Genomic DNA, 21,195 nt, shown 5'->3' with positions numbered 1-21,195 from the left:
TCATCATCATCATCATCATCATTATGATATGTACCAAATGCTGCAAGTAGTGATATCAAGCAAAGACAACAGATACACACTGAAATGGATATATGACTGATTTATTCAGATTCTCTTACATGAAAGGAATTTGGGTGGGATTTGTAAAGCTCAGAAACAGGGTTTGGAGGGATCGTCCAGTTTATAGAACTCATATTTACATGTGTTTGGATTTACCACTGCTTTACATCCCGGAACATCAACAGTACCACCGTACCTAAAAAGAAGAAGAACAATGTGTAAACCAGTGTTTCCCAACCTTTTTTGGGCAAAGGCACACTTGTTTGATGAAAAAAATCTCGAGGCACACCACCATTACAGCCCCGTGACGTCAGCGCGCAGCGTCACGCCGGGAGGGACGCACGAATGTGTAACTTTTAAATTTTTCCCCTCCCCCTTGCCGGGGAACCTCCAAGCTTTGGGGGTGGGGGGGGGGAGGAGGCAGCAAAGCGAGGGACTGAGGGACTCCTCCAACGACAAGGGTTGGGGAAGAAGAGAAAGGGCTATTCCGCTCCAGTCACGGGAGGGGAATATGTACTGGCCCAACTGGTGTGCGGTCTTCGGAAAGCGGGGTGCGGGAAGGAAGCCTAGGCTCGGGGTCCACCGACCTCGGCGGAGAAAGGCAACAACCGGAGCCGATGACAAGCCGGCGCGTGCGTGCAGCGGCTGGCCTCGAGCTCGGGAAGCTGCGCGCGGCGATGTTGACGCGGGGCGCGCGAGAGCTTGGGGGCGGGGCGGGAGAGAGAGAGAAAGAGTTGGCAGCACCAGGCGCTGTTACTTATTGCGCTGCGGACGCTGCCAGCAACTGCGGTGGTTGTGCGGCGGCGGCCGCCGCAGAACGTCCTCGTCAGTCAGCTGAGCTGCCTGGCGGCGTAGGGAGCCGAGGGGCGGGGCTTCCTTTCTGAAGGAGCTGAGGGTGGGGGGCCTTCGGCGAAACGGCGCCGGCCCAGAGCGCTTCTAGGAGGCTGCCTTTGTGCGCGACGTAAAGCCCTCTTTCCCTCCCTCCAGCCCCGTGTCACATGTGGAAAAGGGGGCTGGATCCAGTGACGCAACTCGGAAAACTGTTAGGGAAGCCAGAGCAGGAAAGTGAGTGGGAGGCAGCGGCGCCGCTTTAACCCACGTTTCCTTTTTGAAAGAGAAACCAGTGTTTCCCAACCTTTTTTGGACTCGCCCGCCTCCCTCCAGGCAACATCTCGCGGCACACCAGGCAACATCTCGCGGCACACTAGTGTGCCGCGGAACACTGGTTGGGAAACACTGATGTAAACTAAGGTTTCCCTGAGCTTATGGAGATCTTGTAGAGGAGCGCTCCTTTCTCCTGCTCACTTAGGACATGCCAAGAATGATTGGCACTACCTGGCAGAAGAGCAGTTTTGCAAGATGTTTGCTCGATCCAGGGAAAACCAAGCCCTTGGAAAACATTTGCCCTGAGGCCAAATTCACCTGGGGAACCCAAACTGAATGCACAAAGGACATGTCTTGCAAAATATGCCATTGCATGTTGCTGTACGATGATTCCCCCCTCCCATATGTTTGCGGTGGTTGAGGGCAGCACCCATGCACAAAAAAGGGTGTGGCAAAATGTTGTTGCGAAACCAAGAGGCCAGCCAGGAGAGAGACAGAAGGAGACAGGAAGGTGCAGGAAAGAGGAGGGGTCCTCTTCCATTGGGTGCATCGGGGTCCCTCTCCCCAGCACCAGCACCTAGGTGGTCTCCGGATGAGAGGATCTGGGACTCAGGGAGATCCCAAAGTCCAAGCTTCAACGCAGCGAATGCCTGGTGATTGGATGATTGGAAAGGCACTCTGGACATGTTCAATTTTATGCAACCTATCTTCAGATGTATAGATTAATTGGGACACCCGTTTTCAGCTAATTCTGTCCATGAATGTTTATTGAACAGAAGATCTTCCAGAGAGAACGGGGCAAAATAATTTGAAAGAGATTAATAGACCCAGTGCCATTCTGGGTATTTGGCCTACCTGGAACAGCACTGCATTCCCCTTTCACTACATACACATTCCATGCACTGCACTGTATTCCACTTGGAGCCAAATGGATGCTTGCTGCCATCATATGGATCGGTACACTCAGTGGGCAGCACCGGTTTACCTAGGGAGAGAAAATTAATATCAGCCCCCAAACAGCTCAGGCAGTAAGAAGCTGCTGCTCAGCACAATTCAGAGACTGTGCAAGAGAAGCACAGTGGCTGCAACTTGTCCCCTTGTCCAGCTCCTCCTGTGCTTCTGACCGCAGCCTGATACGTGAAAATGTAATAGGTAAAGCGTTTCCTGACACGGAGTGGAGTGGGAAGCTTTGCCACCTTTATTCTTGCATGTCCTGGTTGCTGACAAGAAAGGTAGTGACCCTGGACGTCTGTCTTGCTTATACTGTGGCCATGCAGTCTCCTGCTTGCGTCTGCAGACGGTGGTTCCAAGCTTAAAACAGGGTGGGAGTGAATGGGGTGCCCTGTGGATGGGGAATCTGGCCGTTTCAATTTCTACCAGTTATTATTATTACTATTTCTATATCATCCTCAGGGCAGTTCACAACTTAAAATACAATCTAAAAACACAAAATACATAATAAAAGTAAACGCTTAAGCAGGGACTCATCAATGAGAAGATGAGATGGGAGCAGCGTCAGGTCATTTTAGACTCTGAGCAGCATCACAACATCCGGAGAAGTGTAGATTTTGAAGGTAGCTGCATTTTGGTCTGTGTTCTGGTTCTGCAAGAGCAGATTTAGAATCATAGAATCATAGAGTTGGAAGAGACCACAAGGGCCATCGAGTCCAACCCCCTGCCAAGCAGGAAACACCATCAGAGCACTCCTGACATATGGTTGTCAAGCCTCTGCTTAAAGACCTCCAAAGAAGGAGACTCCACCACACTCCTTGGCAGCAATTTGGTAGGTGTATGCTAAAAAATCTCTAGTCAGGAACACATTTTCCAAACATTAAATAATTATTTGGCCATGAATAGGTTACATATCAACATTACATTGCTGTTTACTTACCATTTTTAATCTCTGCTTTGTGCTCGCTGAACGTGCAGAATCCCTGACACAAGGCAAGTGTCAGAGACAAGGCAGTCAGGCTCAAGAGGATTTTCTGCAAAAGAGACACACACATCGTTCAACATGATGCTATCATATATTTATATGTAGAACCTCTCGTTCTGTTTAAAAATGGATTCTATGTGACTAAATTTTACTCAGAGTAGACCCACTGAAATTAATGTGCCAAAGTTAGTCTTGTCCATCAATTTCAATGGATCTACTCTGGGTATGACTCGCCCTGGATTAAACCCTAGGCCTTTGTAAAAATCCCTCTATATTAAGCTTCTACACTTGAGTAGCTGAGTTGGGTCATTTTATTCCTAAGAGGGATTTTTAAGAGGGACGGTTCCAGAATTACAAAAGCCATCCCAGCTTTGGATTTGATCCCCAAATGTGAGCTCTAAAGCTATAAAGCAGGGTCAGCAACCTTTTTCAGCCGTGGGTCAGCCCACCGTCCCTCAGACCATGTGGTGGGCTGGACTATATTTTGGGGGGAAATATGAACAAATTCATATGCCCTACAAATAACCCAGAGATGTATTTTAAATAAAAGGACACATTCTACTCATGTAAAAACTTATGGACTGTCCGGGGGCCGGATTGAGAAGGTGATTGGGCTGCATCCTGCCCCTGGGCCTTAGGTTGCCAACCCTGCTGCAAAGCACAGACTGTGCCTGGAAAAAGCAGAGGAAAAGTAAATGTGGATAAGCCTTCAGATAAGCCTGGAGTCTGAGAAAGCCTCAGCAAGTGAGGTACTTCATCCTCATAATTCTGAATGCCTTTGCACACCCCCTCTCCCCACCTCAAATCCCCCTTTCCACCATTTAAACCTAATCTAGATTAAAGAAAAAATTGTGCACCAACCATCCCCAAAGCATTCCACTTACCATCTTGGTTTTTCAATGAGTTGCTGGCAAACTCTTCTTGGGGCGTGGAGGAAAGAGCTCTGGTGTCCCTCATGTAAGTCTGTGGAGAATCCCATGCCCCCTTTTATACAAATGGGAAGGAGGAGGGGCAAAATGAGAGGGATGGAGGTCCTAACTGGCCGAAGAAAATATTTGCTTCTGCTGACATAAATGTTTCCAATAACAGCTGGGAGAGTTCTATGTCTTGCGGAGATATTCATTGATAAGTGCCGTTCAGAACTAGAACCGGGAACAGGAAAATCAGGTTAAACGTTATTAGACCAGGATAGTGTTGAGTTCTGCAAGAGATATGGCTCTAGATATTTGTCTCCAGGGCCTCACCTCAAGAAGGATACTGTCAAAAAAGGCCAACAAAAGGAAGAAGGGGGTGGAGCAACTCGCCCAAGGAAAGATTGCAGCATTTGGGATTTCTTACCCTAGAGAAAAGGCAAGTAAGAGGTGACATGATACAGGCATATGAAATTAGGAGAGGGCTTTCATCCACTACCAGTCACTGTTCTGCCTCCACAGTCAGTCATCTGCCAAAGTTGTGACATTTGCTCTGAGACAAGCAGAAGCCCATTTATCTGCAGGAAAAATTCCTCCTTGGCTTTGAGAAATTATATAGGTTGTCTTTTCAGATTGCTTTCACAAAATAAAACATGCTTTTTTATTAATTATGAAGGGCTCAAGGCTATAGGACTATAGCATCTAGGGTGTAGGTTGCTATTTCAAAATAGCTGTGGCTAAACATGCTTTAGGGTATTGTTTCTTTAGAAATCGTGAGGTTAGGGACTTTTTAGTAAGAAAAACATGTTGCATGTTTCTGAAGAAATTTGTGTTTGTTCATGTTTCAATTATAGGGCATCTTTAGCAACCTTGCAGTCAGGGGCTTTTTAGCAAGAAGGGAGAGGCACCAACAGCCACGCAGGGAGGAAAACATGGACCCCCAGGACCAGACTAGGGCTGCGCTGAGGCAGAAAACGCCACTTTCCTGCAGCCCCAGGGAAGTGAATTCCTCAGCAATATTTTCTGTGATGTATCAATTCCTCTCAGCGAGCTACACTTCCAGAGTAGTTTAACACTTCCCAGGCAATCTGGAGAAGGGACTAGGGCACCCCTCAGCACCCTTCACATCCTTCCCAAGATGATTAGGGGGACACCATGACTGTGAAAGTGACCTCCGAGTGCTTTCAATGGATGCTGCTCATGTGGCCTTAATCTCAGCTGACCCAAGTGACTTGGGGGCCTCAGGTGCCTTGCCTGCGTTTTCTTGGGAGAATGGGGGTTGTTTTTGGGTCACAGTGGAATACACTTGTTTTTATCCACAGTAATAAATACTCAATAAAAGATAAGAGACACACACAGATAACTGATTTATTTAGATTCCCGCATGTGAAAGGACAGGGATGTGTGTTGAAAGCTTAGAAACATGCCTTGGAGGGGCCTTGGATTTTAATGTACTTATATTCCCATGTTTTTTAGTCTATCCCCCCTTTGCATCCATCAGCACCTGCAGAATCACCGTATCTAAGAAGGAGCTGAACATGCAGACCAAGCTTGATCTAAAGTCGCCAAGGTGTTTTTCTTCCACAGCCTTCATCTATCTTGGAAATGCTTTGCTGGATCCCGGGGAAACGAAGGTTTGGGAAATCATACCTGGGCTTGTCCTGAGGCAAATTTGCTTGGGGAATCTCGGGCTGGACGTGCACCAGGCCCAGCTGTGCAAAAATGTGTTTCATTCTACACAACATTTCAAACACACACACACTGCACGAAATGTGCTTGGCTGCACATTAGAAGAAACCGGTCTTGATTAGGGATTGGGGGGGGGGGTTCACTTAAGTTCATACTGAAAGCCAAATTTATCAAATTTGCACTTTCCAAAATAATATGAGAACCAAAACAGAGGCTTCTCTGGAAATTCAGTTATCCAAATTTTGTGATGCAGTTCACCAACTAACCATTGTTTACCAAAATACATGAAGTGGGTAAAAATGTGCTTAAAACTGAATACAGTGGTGCCCCACAAGACGAATGCCTCGCAAGATGGAAAACTCGCTAGGCGAAAGAGTTTTCCGTTTTGGAGGTGCTTCGCAAAACGAATCTCCTATGGGCTTGCTTCGCAAGACGAAAATGTCTTGCGAGTTCCTGCGGGTTTTTTCCCTCCCCCCTTTTTCTAAGCCGCTAAGCCGCTTATCAGCTGATCCGATAAGCCGATAAGCTGCTAAAAGCCGCTAATAGAGCTAATAGCGCTAACCCGCTAATCTGTCAATGGGTTTGCTTCGCAAGACGAAAAAACCGCTAGACGAAGAGAATCACAGAACGGATTCTTTTCGTCTTGCGAGGCACCACTGTATATTAGTGGAAATAGCATATCTGTCGGGAAGCCAATGAAGAACAGTGGTTTGCAGAAGGGCATAGCTGAGAGGCTTCAGAGGGGAGAAGGTGGGAAATATTGGGAGAGGAAGAGCCGAAGAAGCAGCAGCACCAGGGGAGAGACAGCTGACAGACTCCGTGTCCTTGGAAAGGATTCCTGGCCAGCCCCCCTTCCGCAGCCAGGTGGGCATCGAGGGTAGCAGAACAGAGAGCACAGAGGCAGACAGCTCAGATAAGCCGATGCAGGAGTGACGTAGAATAGAGGAGACCTGGAGGGGAGGGGAATTTACTTGGAGCAATGCCGTTATTTAGGGAAGACTGCATTCCTTTGTCACGCTTTGTGAATTACTGAATAAATGGCTTGGTAAGAACTTTCTTCCTTCCTCTGCCTCTTGGCTGCCACCGTGGGAGGGATCTGACCCCCCAAAGCAAGACACTCCCCGGACCCTACAATCACCTTCTGAGGCCCTTCTTCATGTGCCTCCTTCCCAAGAGGTCCAGTGGGTGGGAGAGGTAGTTTCCTTTTTCCTTTTCTTTTTCTCCTCCTGTTTTTAGTAGGTATTTTGCATTTTATTTTGTATTTTTATGCTGTCAACCGCCCTGAGATCTTTGGGTGGAGGGCAGTATACAAATATAATAAAAATAAATGTTAAAAGGTGAGTCTCTAACCCTCCTAGGAAGGAGGTTATGAAGCACAATGTGCAATGTGAATCACTGGCAGTCATCTTTGAGAATTCCTGGAGAACAGGCGAAGTCCCGGCAGACTGGAGGAGGGCAAATGTTGTCCCTATTTTCAAAAAGGGGAAAAGAGAGGACCCAAATAATTATTGCCCAGTCAGTCTGACATCAATACCAGGGAAGATTCTGGAGCAGATCATTAAGCAAACAGTCTGTGAGCACCTAGAAAGGAATGCTGTGATCACCAATAGTCAGCATGGATTTCTGAAAAATAAGTCATGTCAGACTAACCTGATCTCGTTTTTTGACAGAATTACAAGCCTGGTAGATGAAGGGAACGCAGTGGATGTAGCCTACCTTGATTTCAGCAAGGCATTTGACAAGGTGCCCCATGATATTCTTGTAAAGAAGCTGGTAAAATGCGGTCTTGACTATGCTACCACTCAGTGGATTTGTAACTGGCTGACTGACCGAAGCCAAAGGGTGCTCATCAATGGTTCCTCTTCATCCTGGAGAAGAGTGACTAGTGGGGTGCCACAGGGTTCTGTCTTGGGCCCGGTCTTATTCAACATCTTTATCAACGACTTGGATGATGGACTCAAGGGCATCCTGATCAAATCTGCAGATGACACCAAACTGGGAGGGGTGGCTAACACCCCAGAGGACAGGATCACACTTCAAAACGACCTTGACAGATTAGAGAACTGGGCAAAAACAAACAAGATGAATTTTAACAGGGAGAAATGTAAAGTATTGCACTTGGGCAAAAAAAATGAGAGACACAAATACAAGATGGGTGACACCTGGCTTGAGAGCAGTACATGTGAAAAGGATCTAGGAGTCTTGGTTGACCACAAACTTGACATGAGCCAACAGTGTGACGCGGCAGCCAAAAAAGCCAATGCAATTCTGGGCTGCATCAATAGGAGTATATCATCTAGATCAAGGGAAGTAATAGTGCCACTGTATTCTGCTCTGGTCAGACCTCACCTGGAGTATTGTGTCCAGTTCTGGGCACCACAGTTCAAGAAGGACACTGACAAACTGGAACGTGTCCAGAGGAGGGCAACCAAAATGGTCAAAGGCCTGGAAACTATGCCTTATGAGGAACGGCTAAGGGAGCTGGGCATCTTTAGCCTGGAGAAGAGGTGTTTAAGGGGTGACATGATAGCCATGTTCAAATATATAAAAGGATGTCACATAGAGGAGGGAGAAAGGTTGTTTTCTGCTGCTCCAGAGAAGTGGACACGGAGCAATGGATCCAAACTACAAGAAAGAATATTCCACCTAAACATTAGGAAGAACTTCCTGACAGTAAGAGCTGTTTGACAGTGGAATTTGCTGCCAAGGAGTGTGGTGGAGTCTCCTACTTTGGAGGTCTTTAAGCAGAGGCTTGACAACCATATGTCAGGAGTGCTCTGATGGTGTTTCCTGCTTGGCAGGGGGTTGGACTCGATGACCCTTGTGGTCTCTTCCAACTCTATGATTCTATGTTCTAAGCAACTTCTGTTAAATGAGCCAGCCTGGCCACTCCTGTCTGTCAGAGGTTTCAGCCAAGTCAGAATTGTGATTGGTGAGTTCTTTGGACACCAAGGAATAGGAGCCCCCAACATCCTGAAGGTAAAGGGACCCCTGACCATTAGGTCCAGTCGTGACCGACTCTGGGATTGCAGCGCTCATCTCGCTTTATTGGCTGAGGGAGCCAGCATACAGCTTCCGCGTCATGTGGGCAGCAGTGCATGGTCTTCCCGCTGAAGTGGTACCTATTTATCTACTTGAACTTTGACGTGCTTTCAAACTGCTAGGTTGGCAGGAGCAGGGACTGAGCAACGGGAGCTCACCCCGTCGCGGGGATTCGAACCACTGACCGCCTGATTGGCAAGTACTAGGCTCTGTGGTTTAACGCACAGCGCCACCCGTGTCCCTCCCAACATCCTAGTAGGGCCCAATTTCTAATGGTGCAGTTAAAGTAATTGCACCTGAACGTATGCTAGCATGGGCGTGTAGGATGAGCTTTCTCTTTAACAAAAGGAAGTCTCTAGCCCTTCTAGAAACAAAATATTTTGACAAATAATGTGCAGGCAACCATCTAAGCTGAGGGCTGATAGCCCAACGCAAAGAGAGGGCTGAGTCTAATGCTTCTTCTGGTTCTGCAGCCCAGAGCACCCACTTCCAGCTACAACTGGCTCTGCTGTTCCTTCCTCCACTCCTTTCTGGAGGGAAGCCCTTGCCTTGGCAGATGCTGTGGGACTAAAGCAGAGAGGGACTTTGGGGGTGCTGTTAGGGGTACGGGAAGTGCTGTTCACCACCTCTGCTTTGGCTGCCCATGAAAGGGCCTTTGAAAAAGCATGAGAGCTTGGCAGGGGGTTGGACTCGATGGCCCTTGTGGTCTCTTCCAACTCTATGATTCTATGATTCTATGATTCTAGAAAGTGTCACACCCACCAGCCTTCCCTTTACTTTGCCACCCATGGAAGGGCTTATGGAAAATGTGGAGGGAAACATTTTATTGTGGGTGGGGGAAGTCTTTTTGAAAAGGAGGGAGCAGACATGTCAGGGTCTGATTCCCCCCTCCTTCCTTTGCTAGGCAGCTGCTTTGGCCATGGAGGAGTGGGTTTTGTTTTTTGCTTGAAAGTGTGTGTATATGTAGTGCTGGAGGAAGAAGGGCAGAATCCACCCACTTGCCAGTTTTGCTTTGCTGCCTGCCAGCCACATGGAGCAGTAGGCAGGCAGCTACCCTTTTATTTAAAAAGTGTGTGTTGGGATGTGGAGCAGCGCAGGAATTGCCTGTTCCTTGTGTTGCTCCTTGAGGGACTTTTTGAAAATGCCGGGGTGGGTTGGAGGCAGAAATAGGGGGGTCAACCCATGGCTGCCGTGTTTTTCTTCTTGCCTGCTGACATATGAAGCAGGCAGCTACTTGAGAGGCGCCTCAGTGGAATATGAGAGAGAGAGGGGAGGAGATGGGAATGCTTTTTTGTTCCTGCTGCCTGCTGCACAGCAGAGGTTGTTGCAAAGCGGTTGCAGGAGGCCTCCTAGTTCAGAGGCCTCATCAGCCCCATCCATGTTCTACTTTTACCTAATTGTCCCCAAGCTATTGTTGTTGGGGGCAGTGCAGATGCGCTAGGATAATCATTATCAGAATTTAAATCGACTTGATCTATTCCCTGAATCTTCCATGTCGCCCCCCCCCCTTGTATGGGGAAGGGGGTTCCCAGTGTGGAGGCATCAGAATTGTTATAAACTTTCCCCAGATAATTCACAAGTTGTCTTGGGAGGCAGTACATAAGTATCATCAAGATCATCAGCAGCAGCATTGTCTCCATATTTCCCCCCATAGTTCCCAATTTTTTGGGGGGAGGGGAGGACATGTATTTCAGAAGCACAGCACCACCTTTTCCTCCAGAAGGAATTGTTCCCCAATTGTTTGGGGAGGGGAATCAGAGTGCAAACCCAGAAATATTATTGTTGTCAACTCACCCTCCCCAGTGTCGACATAATCATATTTGTTTAAGTGAAGGAAGAGGGCCTCAAAGAACTATAAATCCACACCTGCACTTACCTGGGAGGTAGCACAACTGAATTCAATGGGACTTACTTCTGAGTAGACATAACGAGGATGGGAGCCACAGACGGCTTTGTGATGGGCCATTTAGTCACTACATGAACTTTGCCCATTATTATTATTATTATTATTATTATTCCCCACCCATCTGGCTGGGTTGCCCCAGCTACTCTGGGCTGCTCCCAACAAACACAAAAACAGAATAAAATGTCAAACATTAATAATAACCATCTGATCCAATGCAAAAAAGTCACAATAACTTTAAAATAAACAACATATCAAATTAAGCAATATTTAATAATCCATTGCCTGGTGTGCTCTGGTCCAATGGGGTCACGAAGAGACGGACATGACTAAACAACAACAACAATCCATTAGACTCTAAAAAGCTGCTGATAGCTGAGATAGGCATGCCCATCACTTTCATTATGATATGTACCAATTCTGCAAGTAGTGATATCAAGCAAAGACAACAGATACACACCGAAATGCATATATGACTGATTTATTCAGATTCTCTTACATGAAGGGAATTTGGGTGGGATTTGTAAAGCTCAGAAACAGGGTTTGGAGGGATCATCCAGTTTATAGAACTCATATTCACATGTGTTTGGATTTAACACTGCTTTACATCCCGAAACTTCAACAGTACCACCGTACCTAAAAAGAAGAAGAACAATGTGTAAACTAATGCTTCCCTGAGCTTATGGAGATCTTGTAGAGGAGAGCTCCTTTCTCCTGCTCACTTAGGACATGCCAAGAATGATTGGAACTACCTGGCAGAAGAGCAGTTTTGCAAGATGTTTGCTCGATCCAGGGAAAACCAATCCCTTGGAAAACATTTGCCCTGAGGCCAAATTCACCTGGGGAACCCAAACTGAATGCACAAAGGACATGTCTTGCACAATATGCCATTGCATGTTGCTGTACGATGATTCTCCCCCCCCCCCATATGTTTGCGGTGGTTGAGGGCAGCACCCATGCACAAAAAAGGGTGTAGCAAAATGTTGTTGCGAAACCAAGAGACCAGCCAGGAGGGAGACAGAAGGAGGAAGGAAGGTGCAGGAAAGAGGAGGGGTCCTCTTCCATTGGGTGCATCGGGGTCCCTCTCCCCAGCACCAGCACCTAGGTGGTCTCCGGATGAGAGGATCTGGGACTCAGGGAGATCCCAAAGTCCAAGCTTCAACGCAGCGAATGCCTGGTGATTGGATGATTGGAAAGGCACTCTAGACATGCTCAATTTTATGCAACATATCTTCAGATGTAAAGATTAATTGGGACACCTGTCTTCAGCTAATTCCATCCATGAATGTTTATTGAGCAGAAGGTCTTTCAGAGAGAACGGAGCAAAATAATTTGAAAGAGATTAATAGACCCAGTGCTATTCTTGTTATTTGGCCTACCTGGAACAGCAGTCCATTCCACTTTCACCACATGTGCATTCCATGCAATCCGCTGTATTCCACTTGGAGCCAAATGGATGCTTGCTCCCATCATAGAGATCGGTACACTCAGTGGGCAGTACCGGCTGACCTAGGGAGAGAAATCCTATACATTTAACATCAATGCAATCAGAAGCTGCTGCTCACCACAATGCAAAGACTGCGCAAGAGAAGCACAGTGACTGCAAATTTTCCTCTTGTCCAACTCCTGGGCATCTGTCTTGCTTATACTGCGGCCATGCAGTCTCCTGCTTGCGTCTGCAGACGGTGGTTCCAAGCTTAAAACAGGGTGGGAGTGAATGGGGTGCCCTGTGGATGGGGAATCTGGCCGTTTCAATTTCTATCAGTTATTATTATTATTACTATTTATATATCATCCTCAGGGCAGTTCACAACCTCAAAATACAATATAAGAAACACAAAATACATAATTAAAGTAAGAGCTTAAGCAGGGACTCATCAATGAGAAGATGAGACAGGAGCAGCGTTAGGTCATTTTAGACTCTGAGCAGCATCACAACATCCGGAGAAGTGTAGATTTTGAAGGTAGCTGCACTTTGGTCTGTGTTCTGGTTCTGCAAGAGCAGATTTGGTAGGTGTATGCTAAAATATGAATGGGGTGCATTTCCCCCTCATCTCTAGTCAGGAACACATTTTTCAAACATTAAATAATTATTTGGCCATGAATAGGTTACATATTAACATTACGTTGCTGTTTACTTACCATCTTTAATCTCTGCTTTGTGCTCGCTGAACCAGCAGTATCCCTGACACAAGGCAAGTGTCAAAGACAAGGCAGTCAGGCTCAAGAGGATTTTCTGCAAATAGACATACACATACACAAATCGTTCCACATGATGCTATCATATATTTATATGTAGAACCTCTCGTTCTGTTTAAAAATGGATTCTATGTGACTAAATTTTACTCAGAGTAGAGCCACTGAAATTAATGTGCCAAAGTTAGTCTTGTCCATCAATTTCAATGGATCTACTCTGAGTATGATAGGCCTGGAGTCTGAGAAAGCCTCAGCAACTGAGATACTCAATCCTCATAATTCTGAATGCCTTTGCACGCCCCCTCTCCACACCACAAATCTCCCTTTCCATCATTTAAACATAATCTAGATCAAAGAAAAAGTTGTGTACCAACCGTCCCCAAAGCATTCCACTTACCATCTTGGTTTTTCAATGAGTTGCTGGCAAACCCTTACTGGGAGGTGCAGGAAAGAGCTCTGGGGTCCCTCCTGTAAGTCTGTGGAGAATCCCATGCCCCCTTTTATACAAATGGGAAGGAGGAGGGGCAAAATGAGAGGGATGGAGGTCCTAACGGGGGAAGGAAATGTTTGCATCAGAAGGAAATATTTGCTTCTGCTGACAAAAATGTTTACAAGAACAGCTAGAAGAGTTCTACGTCTTCCGGAGATATTCATTGATAAGTTCAGACCAGAACCGGGAACAGGAAAATCACGTTAAATGTTATTAGACCAGGATAGTGCTGAGTTCTGCAAGAGATATGGCTCTAGATATTTGTCTTTACAGCCTCACCTCAAGAAGGATACTGTCAAAAAAGGCCAGCAAAATGAAGAAGGGGGTGGAGCAACTCCCCCAAGGAAAGATTACAGCATTTGGAGTTTTTTACCGTAGAGAAAAGGCAAGTAAGAGGTGACATGATACAGGCATATGAAATTAGGAGAGGGCTTTCATCCACTACCAGTCACTGTTCTGCCTCTGCAGTCGGTCATCTGCCAAAGTTGTGACATTTGCTCTGAGACAAGCAAAAGCCCATTTATCTGCAGGAAAAATTCCTCCTTGGCTGTGAGAAACATATATAGGTTGTCTTTTCAGATTGCTTTCACAAAATAAAACATGCTTTTTAAATTTATTATGGAGGTCACAAGGCTAAAGGACTATAGCAGTTAGGGCATAGGTTGCTATTGCTATTTCAAAATAGCTGCGGCTAAACATTCTATAGGGTGTTGTTTCTTTAGAAATCGTGAGGTTGGGGACTTTTTAGTAAGAAAAACAAGTTGTTGCATGTTTCTGAAGAAATTGGGTATCTTTAGCAACCTTATGGCCAGGGGGTTCTAGCAAGAAAAGGAGATCTTGCCATGCTTCAATCATAAGGCATCTTTAGCAACCTAGCGGTCAGGGGCTTTTTAGCAAGAAGGGAGAGGCACCAACGGCCACGCAGGGAGGAAAACATGGACCCCCAGGACCAGACTACGGCTGCGCTGAGGCAGAAAACGCCACTTCCCTGGAGCCCCAGGGAAGTGAATTCCTCAGCAATATTTTCGGAGATGTATGTGGGTAGCACTGTGGTGTAAACCAGTGAGCCTTGGGCTTGCCGATCGGAACGTCAGTGGTGTGAATCCCCGCGACGGGGTGAGCTCCCGTTGCTTGGTCCCTGCTCCTGCAAACCTAGCAGTTCGAAAGCACGTCAATGTGCAAGTAGATAAATAGGTATCGCTCCAGCGGGAAGGTAAACGGCCTTTTTCTGCGCTGCTCTTGTTTCACCAGAAGTGGCTTAGTCATGCTGGCCACATGACCCCAAAAAACTGTTTGTGGACAAACGTCAGCTCCCTCGGCCAGTAAAGCCAGAGTCGTTCGCCACTGGACTTAACTGTCAGGGGTCCACCTTTACCTTTTTACAAGTAGTGTCAATTCCTCTCAGCGAGCTACACTCCCAGAGTAGTTTAACCATCAATCTCCCTTCCCAGGCAAGTCTGGAGAAGGGACTAGGGCACCCCTCAGCACCCTTCACATCCTTCCCAAGATGATTAGGGGGACACCATGACTGTGAAAGTGACCTCCGAGTGCTTTCAATGGATGCTGCTCATGTGGCCTTAATCTCAGCTGACCCAAGTGACTTGGGGGCCTCAGGTGCCTTGCCTGCGTTTTCTTGGGAGAATGGGGGTTGTTTTTGGGTCACAGTGGAATACACTTGTTTTTATCCACGGTAATAAATACTCAATAAAAGATAAGAGACACACACAGATAACTGATTTATTTAGATTCCCGCATGTGAAAGGACAGGGATGTGTGTTGAAAGCTTAGAAACATGCCTTGGAGGGGCCTTGGATTTTAATGTACTTATATTCCCATGTTTTTTAGTCTAAGTCCCCTTTGCATCCATCAGCACCTGCAGAATCACCGTATCTAAGAAGGAGCTGAACATGCAGGCCAAGCTTGATCTAAAGTCGCCAAGGTGTTTTTCTTTCACAGCCTTCATCTATCTTGGAAATGCTTTGCTGGATCCCGGGGAAACGAAGGTTTGGGAAATCATACCTGGGCTTGTCCTGAGGCAAATTTGCTTGGGGAATCTCGGGCTGGACGTGCACCAGGCCCCGCTGTGCAAAAATGTGTTTCATTCTACACAACATTTCAAACACACACACACTGCATGAAATGTGCTTGGCTGCACATTAGAAGAAACCGGTCTTGATTAGGGATGGGGGGGGGGGGTTTCACTTAAGTTCATACTGAAAGCCAAATTTATCCAATTTGCACTTTCCAAAATAATATGAGAACCAAAACAGAGGCATCTCTGGAAATTCAGTTATCCAAATTTTGTGATGCAGTTCACCAACTAACCATTGTTTACCAAAATACATGAAGTGGGTAAAAATGTGCTTAAAAATGAATATATTAGTGGAAATAGCATATACAAATGCTTTATATTAGGGAAATGTAGCCCTATGTTTCTGTCCAAGACAGAGTGATAGGAACTGGGGTGTGATATGCTTTTGTTTGTTTGTAAGGAAGCATTTGGGATGCAGATGGTGCTGTGGTCTAAACCACTGAGCCTCTCAGGAGGTCAGCAGTTCGAATCCCTGCGACTTGGTCCCAGCTCCTGCCAACCTAGCAGTTAGAAAGCACGTCAAACTGCAAGTAGATAAATAGGTACCGCTCCGGCGGGAAGGTAAACTGCATTTCCGTGTGCTGCTCTGGTTCGCTAGAAGCGGCTTAGTCATGCTGGCCACATGACCCGGATAAAGTGTCTGCGGACAAACGCTGGCTCCCTCGGCCTATAGAGTGAGATGAGCGCACAACCCCAGAGTCATCTGCTACTGGACTTAACTGTCAGGGGTCCTTTACCTTTTACCTTTTTAGAGGAAGCATTTGGATCAATACACAGAACATCATCAGCGCTATGCACACATTAAATTCTTAATGAGGGCAGCCATTGCCATCTCCCTATGGAGGCTATGACTCTCCTTCCAGGCAGAGAGACAAAACGCTCTAGTGATACTTTTAGAGATGAATAAATACAACACTGCTTGGAGGCTTTTGCCTACCTGGGACAGCATTGCATCCCATGACTACTACATTTGCAACTCATGCATTTAGCTGTGTTCCATGAGGAGCCATGTGGGTGCATGCTCTGCTCATATCTATTGGGGCATAGAGTTCACCTACGGAGAGAAATTCAATCCATTTGCATCGACAGGCGGAGTCCCCCCAACCCTAGGCGCCCCCCAAGCGGAATAAGGACTCAAGACAACGTGCTATGGGATTAAAAATGGCCAGAAATTTATTACGTTTCAGGCATAGGAAGACCTTGGTTCAGGCACTGGGCACCTATCCTTCCCAGTCCCCAGCTGGGGAGCTGGGAGACATCAGGGTTATCCAGAATGTGTGGGGATTGGGCTGGCTCTGGAGAACATATGTTCCTGCCCCCTGTTTCGCTGCTCAGCGTATGGCCAGTGCCTCCCCTCAAGACCCCTTTAACGGGGAACCCTGGGATCACCACTGCAAGGGGGGCATGGGTCACTGCTTCACACACACACACACACACCATTTAGGAAGAAAGACTAAAGGATTCCGCCCAACACCTCAAACCACCATAGTTGTGATGTTTTGCTACGGGAAAGGCAAAACCTGCCAATGCAGGGAAATTCCTTTTCGGCCCTTCAACAGTGACCATGACATAGCAGCACCCGCGTACCTGTGAAGAAGAGGTTAACCTGCAAAAGAAGGCTTAACTAAGGGAGGGCAAGGTGGGAAAAGCTCTGGAGCCAAACCTGCAAAGTGTCAGTGAAAACCTGCTCATGAAGTCAGAAGTCAATCTGGGGGAAAGTACCCCCCAGAGTGGGAGAGGCAGTTGCTTTCAGGACCAGTTACACACACACACACACACACACACACACACACACACACACGGCTAAAGAGTGGGTAACATTAAGGAATACCAGGTTACTGGATTTGGAAGGATTTGACAGAAGATAAAGGTGGCATTCATATTTGTGGTTTGACAAAGTCAAAGTGCTTAAAGATGATGTTCTTAACCATTATATAAGGAGGAATCTGCTGGAGATGTAGAAGAGAAATAAAAAGCTTCTGGAACACAACCCCCCCCATGACTATTACCAACAGAGGGCTGTGTGCATAAAGAAATAAACATGCAGCCTAAATGGGTTCTATACAGAGATCTCTTGAGCTTTCAGGAAAATGCATGTAAGCTTAAAAAGTTCAACAAAATATGAAACTTAGTGAGCGACTAAGATGTTTCTATCTACAAAGAACTAGCTCAGATGTATAAGAATGTATCAAAGAAATGTTGCAAATGCAAGAACTGTGAGGGGTCATTGTGTCACATGTGGTGGATCTGCAGAAAGACCAAGGCCTTTTGGGATATGATACATAAGGGTGGGGTGGGGAATAAACTGACCTTTCCCAAGAGGCCAGAATTCTTCCTGCTAGGGATATTAGAAAGCAAAATTGCAAAGAAAGCATCAGCTGTATTTATTTATGTATGGAACTACAGGGCAAGGATTCTCAAATCATCCTTCCCAATCTGTGTTGGTTCTCGCAGTGATGTAGGATTCTGGAAGCTCAGGGTTCAAAATCACACGGGGTAGCCCCACATAAGGAGAAAAGGCTCCCCATTGCAAAGGAGCCTAGCCCCAATGCATGGAGAGCAATGGGGCCAGTTATAGGGGTTGCATTTGTAGGACCAGGGACAGCTAGACTGTCTCTGCTGCTATGGGCATAGCCAGGGGGGTGCTGGGGGAGCAGCTGCTCCCCAAACTTAACTAACCAATTGCATCACAGATAACTCAGTTCTGCCCCCCCCCCCACGAAAAGCCTGCCCTTTAATATAAATCCTGGCTAGGCCCCTGTCCACTGCACCCCTTGCATGGTGGGAATCGTGGAGGGATGGACATTGGCCCAAGTAGGGCTTGAAGAAAAAGGCAAGCTGGTCTTAAGCCAGGAATGGGAAGATCTGTGAGTTACAGTTCCCTCCTCCTTCAACTCTCAGCTTTCCACATTCCCACATCAGTAGTTTGGTGTGAATTTCTCCTCGTGCAAGCTGGAGAGATGGTATTGTCAGCCTTCTTCCAAGGCACCCCTAGTGCCCCCCCCAACTCCCATCTCTTGTGGGAGCTCAGCTTGTGCCAGTGCCTTCTGTCAAGAGTTTGGGTGTAACCTTCAATGCCTCCCTCTCCATGGAGGCACAGGTTGCAGCTACTGCAAAGGTGGCATTTTTCCATCTCCACCGTATCAAGCAGTTGGTCCCTTACCTTTCCTGCCCCAACCTGGCCACAGTGATCCATGCGACGGTCACCTCTAGGCTTGACTACTGTAACTTGCTCTACGCGGGGCTGCCCTTGAAGTTGCCCCAGAAACTCCAGCGGGTGCAGAATGCTCCTTATGGGATCCTTGAAATGGGACCACATTCACCCAGTGCTTTTCCAGCTGCACTGGCTCCCGGTGGAGTACAGGGTCAGGTTGAAGGTGCTAGTTTTGACCTTTAAAGCCCTTCACAGCCTAGGACCCTCGTACCTACGGGACCGCCTCTCCTGGTATGCCCCGCGGAGGACCTTAAGGTCCATATATAGCAACACCCTAGAGGTCCCAGGCCCTAAGGAAGTCAGATTAGCCTCCACCAGAGCCAGGGCCTTTTCAACACTGGCTCCGGCCTGGTGGAACGCTCTGTCTCATGAGACCAGGGCCCTGCAGGATCTGATTTCTTTCCGCAGGGCCTGTAAGACAGAATTGTTCCGCCTGGCCTTTGGCTTGGAATCAGCCTGATCCCCTCCCCCTCTTTCCTTTTCCTTCTGTGATGGAACCCCTATTTGGGGACTTCCCTGGCTTTTTTCTGGCCCACGTAGGACCAGTCTGGATAGTTGGCCTTGGTGAAGATTTGACGTTTTCTCCCCCCCCCCAAACAGTTTTTGATCTGGGCTTCCACTGAAATGAGGCTGCATTTTAAGTTGTACTTTAATCCTGTTTTAAAGTTGTATTTTAATCATTTGTTTTTATACCTGATGTTAGTGGCCCTGAGCCTGGTCTTGGCCGGGGAGGGTGGGGTATAAATAAATTATTATTATTATTATTATTATTATTATTATTATTATTATTATTATTATTGAAACTAGAATAGAAAGATGCATTATATAAAGGAAAGTCACTTTGGAAACATGAGTATAATGCATAAAATGTGTAAAATTACATAGAAAGATGTATATTAGGAGGAGGTTGCAGTTAAATGCTGCTTAATTTTTCATGGTCACTTTTTTAAAGGTTTCACAAACTGGTGCGGAAATGTAGAGAACTCAGAAGTAGAAAAATGAGAAACTGAAAGAAACAAAAAAATGACAGATTTCCCCACTCCTTTTCAAAATTTGGAATAAATCCAGATTAAACAAACAGGGTGGGATCCAATACAAGGACTGGTTTAGAGTTATTAATTTCAATGGGTCTACCCTGAGTAGGATTTAGTTGCATACAACCCACAGTTGGTTACAGTGGAATGCAAATGCTTTGTGCTTGCCATCTTGCTTCTCAGTGTGCTGCTACTGGAGGCAGAAATGGGTCTAGTAGCAACTGGAGGCCCCTTTACTTAAGTCTCCAGGAACCCACTACCCACCTTTAGACAAAGGAGAAGGAGAGAGAAAGCCTCCTTGGCACCAGAGGTTTTGGGCAAAATTAATGTGAGCACAAATGTTTGCCAGGAAGAAAACATTGACTTCTGATTCAAATGGTGCTTCTTTTGCACTGAAGATTAGTGGAGAACCCAGAAGGGTCTTATCAGCCTTTTAAAGCAGGGGTAGGCAACCTAAGGCCTGGGGGCCAGATGCGGCCCAATCACCTTCTAAATCTGGCCCATGGACGGTCCGGGAATCAGTGTGTTTTTCCATGGTTAGAATGTGTCCTTTTATTTAAAATGCATCTCTGGGTTATTTGTGGGGCATAGGAATTTGTTCATTCCCCTCCCCCCAAATATAGTCTGGCCCATCACATGGTTTGAGGGACAGTGTACCAGCCCACGGCTGAAAAAAGTTGCTGACCCCTGTTTGAAAGCTGTGAAGATGTTGTTTAATAGGAACACACTGAAAACAGAATGGGAACATCTTGTAAAACACAAGTGGAGCAGCGAAAATTGTGTGAGGCTTGGCACCAAAAGATTCGTAGTGGAAAAGACTTTTGGTGGAAAATCCCTGTCCAGTGATGAAAAAGGCCTGAAAGAGAGCACCATTTATCCCAAGAAGAGTCAGAACCTGCCTGACAGATTGGCATGTAGTACAATACCACCCCATCTTTTCAGAGGACATAACTGAGTCCAGTTTAACTCTCCCACTTCAGGACAATCCTTCAAAAGCACCCTACTTCCTTCACTCCCTGTCCCCCTCTGACTTTTGCTACTAGAAGTAACTGACCATTGGGTTGTGACTGGGTAATGGGAGAGTGTTAACTCTTTTATAGCCACAATCACATTAAAATACGTTCTATCTCCTTACCAACTGGGTCTTAGATGGATGCTCATTGAGTAGCTCAACAAGCTACTTTCCTGCCTCTAGCATAGACATGTCACGCACACCTGAGAGATGGTGTCTGCTTAATACAGGGGTTGTGGGAGTGCATTTATCAGCCTGGATGACCACACCCCAAGCTTCAAATGGCAGAGATGGATAGGGCTAGAGGCAAATGTGGGAAGAGCAACAGAGGTGAGTCTTACTTTTGTACAGGAGGCTACATTCCAGCCACGAAGAAGTCAGATGTTTCTGTACCCACCTCTCCAACAAGCAAATGGGAAACTTCGCCAGAGCTCAAGGAAAACATTCCAGTCAAATCCAAGCACTCAAGGAAAGAACAGAGCAGCGCCCATGAAGGGCATGACCTGGAGAAA

At 46.6% G+C, this 21,195-nt stretch overlaps 1 long non-coding RNA gene across 1 annotated transcript; it reads right to left on the bottom strand.

The window, feature by feature from the left end:
* Positions 1–85: 85 nt before the first annotated feature.
* LOC310711994 lies at positions 86–12,151 on the bottom strand. Its single transcript, XR_014528707.1, has 2 exons — positions 12,025–12,151; positions 86–256 (listed from the first exon to the last, which is right to left on the bottom strand). It is a non-coding gene; the product is annotated as an uncharacterized lncRNA (long non-coding RNA).
* Positions 12,152–21,195: the final 9,044 nt, after the last annotated feature.

This window comes from Podarcis liolepis, assembly GCF_965112155.1.
Source record: "Podarcis liolepis genome assembly, chromosome: 7".
In the NCBI taxonomy this organism is placed as follows: Eukaryota; Metazoa; Chordata; class Lepidosauria; order Squamata; family Lacertidae; genus Podarcis; species Podarcis liolepis.
This window is presented reverse-complemented; position numbering and strand designations above follow the sequence as displayed.